Source organism: Triticum aestivum, chromosome 4A (genome assembly GCF_018294505.1).
Source record: "Triticum aestivum cultivar Chinese Spring chromosome 4A, IWGSC CS RefSeq v2.1, whole genome shotgun sequence".
Taxonomy (NCBI): domain Eukaryota; kingdom Viridiplantae; phylum Streptophyta; class Magnoliopsida; order Poales; family Poaceae; genus Triticum; species Triticum aestivum.
The window spans coordinates 179,531,976-179,536,633 of NC_057803.1; positions in this window are offsets into that span (position 1 = coordinate 179,531,976).

The following is a 4,658-nucleotide window of genomic DNA, read 5'->3' on the forward strand; positions in this document are numbered from 1 at the left end:
GGGACGAGTAGGGCGTGCGAAGGGCATGGGGTTGCTGGCTTTCCCGGTGGATAAATGGCTGCAAGCCCCCAAAGAGTTCTCGAGAACTATGCGGGACCCACTAGATGTCATGTCTACTAGACCCATATCGTAGGCCTGACGGTATAGCTTCTTCCTGCTCGCACGCCATGCCGGCGCATGGATGTAACTTCACTTAATTCCGTCAAACGTCGCACCTCCCACGACCTTCGCCTCCCTCGCGCGGTCGCGCCCTTTGAGACTTCGACTGGCTATAAATGAGTAATTTTTTTGCCTTTTTTAGACAAGCAATTTTTTTGCCTACTCCGCATGCATGATACTCCCTCTGGTCCTTTTAACTCTCGTCAACCGTTTGCAAAGTGTTTGACCAAATTTATACTTTTTTTGAACACCACCTTATATTAATTAACCAGCCACACCAGTACACTCATTCGATACAATATTCACCACACAGGGCGGTACGTTATTTACAAGAATACCATCTAATCTATTGTCAAAGCTATACTTAGCGATTAAGTGTGCCACCTTATTGGCCGAACGGCTAATCTTTGACAATTGTGAATGTTGACACATTTTTCTATAAGTTTGGTGAAAGTAGAGGTACATTAACTTCAGACAAAACTTAAATGCACAATGCAGACTAGTTCCTCCGTCCAGGTGCGTGCCATGTCCTATCTTATCATCACAACAAGGTTAGCTATTAGAGTACCACTACCTCCCTTCTAGTTTGAAGGGCTCGATTCAAAAATTTCACCTACTCTTAGCAAGATAGTAGAGGCGGTGGAATAGTTTTTGAAGTCTGCAAAAGTACTCAACTAGTGTTGTCGTTCTTCATAAAAAATGTGTTTACCAATGCATGCATGAACACTAGTTACTCCAACCCCCCCTCTCTTCTTTAATTCTTTGCCACATCAGCATGTTTGCTATTCCCGTGTGCATGATACCAGCTTAGACATCACCATTATGGCCAACTTTAATCACCGCATGCAATAATTTAGTGCACCTTGAAATATGAACATGTGTGGGGCGTGTATGTTTTAATGACTTGAGACTATACCTAGCCCGGCATGCAAGATGACTTATTATGCACCGTTCCCCAGACCTGCAGGAAGCCCGTTCGTCTCCAAATCTTTTCCTCTCCATGTGTGGAAACAATATTCCTGCCAAACTCTCCTTATCCCTTCGGCGGTCCCACCACTCCACCCCGTGTGAAAAAATCTGCATGCATGACTCTCCTCCCCCCACGCTCGTCCAATCCGTTGTGACCAGCAATATTTCCACCCCTTCTCTCCCCCGTAATTTACTCCAACAAATATGCCTACGTAGCTGTTACTTAACTGCATGTGCATTGGGTCACTGACATATGGGCCCAACAGGGGTCTGGCCCACAAGTCAGTGACGCAACTGGACCCGCAGTTAAGTCAGTGTAGCTCAGTCCATATCTTACGTAGGTGTGCCATTGCTCGCTATAAATACTGCGCCTCCCACGACATCACTATCTCCTCCCCCTCACGTTCACGTTCATCGCTATCTCCTCCCCCTCCCTCTCACGTCGATCCTCCAGTGACTCCGGCGTGGTGAACGGGTAGCACGTCTCGTACTTGATGTTCTCCACCAAGTGCCAGCAGTGACAGCTGCACGCATCCGTGAGGTGATGCACCATGTCCGCCAGTGAGCCACAAAACGGCATCGGGCACTCATAGCAGTGGACGAAGGGCTCCTTGGAGGCATTGACTAGGCCATCCATGAAACGGGAGTGGCTGTAGGGGACGTTGCGCCAGTTGAATATATGAGCAAGTTACTATGAGATTTAATCCGAATAAGCACAAAAAAAATCATGAATTCTACCACAATTTCGAACAAGAAGGACAGAAACACATACGGTGCAACGGGAGCAGCATCGTTGGCGTTGAGGTTGTCGCCCATGTCCAAACACCATGTAGACACGGTCTTTGAGCACGGTTCATAGTCGTTCCACGCTCGGGCATTGAAGTTCGTAACTATTTTAGATTAGAATATACTACTCCTCCGGTGCTAGTAGTAGAGCAGAGTCCTACTCTACTACTCTACTCAAGCAAGTTAGGGCATATCACTGTAGGGAGTACTAGTACTGTGATCACTCAAGCAAGTTGTCTGGCATTGACATGACCCTACACTGCTGGTATGTGTCTCGTAAGTCAAGCGGCGTGCTGTAGTCATCATCACCTGTCCACTTCCCGCAGCACATATTCGCTTCTCCATCTTTGTCCGCACATAATCTCGTCCAATCTTCCATCCCCGCTAAGGCGCCTCCCCCTCGCCCGAAACCCAAGCACTAACAATGGCAAAACCGAGCAGCGTCCACTGAAAGAGTGGCTGGAATTCGCTCCCCACAGAGGTAATCAAGCTCATTGTTTCGCGTGTGGACAATCTCAGTACCATGCCGCTCGCCACGTGCTCATCGGGGTTGTACCGTTTACTCAAAGCCCTCAGGTCAGAGCTTTTTAAGCCAGCTCCTTGCTTGCTGATGCCGCCTAATCTTCAGAAACGACATGTCACGCAGCATAACGATCGTAGGGTGGTGAGCATCAACCCCCTTGACTGCGATCCGATCCCCGTCAGCCTCAACTACATTAACGGTATGTACTGGGTCGGCATTAACACGCCTTGGATGGTGCTCGTTGACGGTCGCGGCAGCTGGATGCTCGTGGAGGTCTGCACCCGGCGATTGATCCCCCTTCCTTCGATTAACACTGCACTGCTTTGGCACCGCGGCCCAGAATACTCGGAATCTTATAGTAGCCAATATGATACCAAGTTTGATTTGCTCAAGGTTGTAATCTGCCAAGTGCCCACAAGATCTGTGAATTATAAATACTTCAGCCTAATTGCGTTCTTCAACCACGGTCTCTCCTATCTGACAGGTCACTTCGGTAAGTGGATAAATCTGCACGTCCATCGCATGATCATACATCCTCCATGGTTCTCTGATGCCATTGAACACAAGGGCTTCATTTACGCTGTCGACTCCTTCTATGGCTGGATGTATTGCTGGCCTACTCCAATCATCACTACAAACGGCTGTTACAGCAGTATGTTACTTTCCTATGATATCATGATGGCTTGCTTATATTACTGTCAACATTTGCTGAAAAAATATTCATGCTCATAACATGCTATTCTTAAGATTGACTAAATCAAGAGCCCTTTTTTATTTGACTCCAACTTGATATGATGTTGTAGGACGCCTGGTGTCACTACCCTTCCTAATCCCAGAACCTTTCAAAGAAAAGTGGCATGGCAGTTGCATGTGGTTCCTGGCTCGATCAGACGACGGCGAAAGATTGATGATCGTTCTCACGTACCGGAGTGTTGTTTCACGAAATACAATCACAGTCACTACAAGGTCTTTAAGCAGGATCCCAGCTTTTCTGGGCCTTCAGGAATTTTTGACTGGAGGCTGGTAAGTAGCCTTGGTACGCATTCTCTGTTTCTCAGACTGAATTATCTGATTAACTAGGAGATAACCGACGGAAAGGATCATGATGGCAGCACGGTTTCGTTCATCAGGCAAAACTGTGTGTACACAGCGTACCATTCGTCTCTGCATGCACCATACCCTGATATGTGCTGCCATGCTCTGCAGCCCAAAGTAGGAGAGAGGGTCGCAAGTATCAGACTTCGACCTGCTGGCTAGAGTTTCCCCCGTCAGGCACCCATCTGGTTCAAGCCGTCAGCCAATCTCCACAGGTTAATAAATAGTAATGTCTAACTGAGCCAGTTAGTTAGATGCGTACACTTGGTGTAGTAGGATCTTTATTTAGTTTGATGCATACACTTGTTCTTTTTTGGTAGCCCTTTTGTAATGATGGCTGATGTTTGGTTTGGAAGAGAGAGGTGCGTCTTCACTCTTCTGGCTTGCTTACTGCTTCTGTTGCACCCCCAGCCCTGGTTGTTGCTGCTGTTGTTTTCAATGTACAATCAGTAGTATATTTCGTCTGTTGGTTGAATAAATGTGTTGTTAGAACGACAAACACAATGTTTTGGAAGTCGTTGCATGGTTCGATCCTTTAGTGCCCCGTACCGTACGTAGCGCATACTATTTTTCGTACGGAACACATTTTCCACTTGTTGATAACATGCAACCCACTGATGAAGGCCCAATAGAGAAGCCCATAATTAACTGGAAGGGAGGCTCTCACATGAATCTGGCCCAGGTACATGCTCATGGTCCCCTAAACATAAATAAGTAAATAAATAAATAAAGCTAAATGCTCATGCACCAGTTCTTTGGGAAAATAGGTAGCCCAGTATTTCTTTTTGAAGAATACCCAAGCTAGGCCTATTTGTTTTCTCCGAATTACTGGGCTGCAAATCTTTCAAGACGAGGAGGGATGCATTCCGGCCTGGCTTAAGAGTATGGTCAATGTCTGTTAAAAGTAATATCAAAAGGGGTTGAAAATTCCAAAAAAATTATAGCAAATGGGATATAAGTTTCTTTTTTTGTTTTTGTTCTTCACTGATATCGTATACGTATTTCATTGGATTTAACATGACATAGTACTAATTTATTTTTAAATTTGTTTTAGTATGGCTTTTAATTTTTGGATTAAGAATATTTCGTTCCGTAGAAAAATTTGAGAATTTTCAAAATTTCCCAC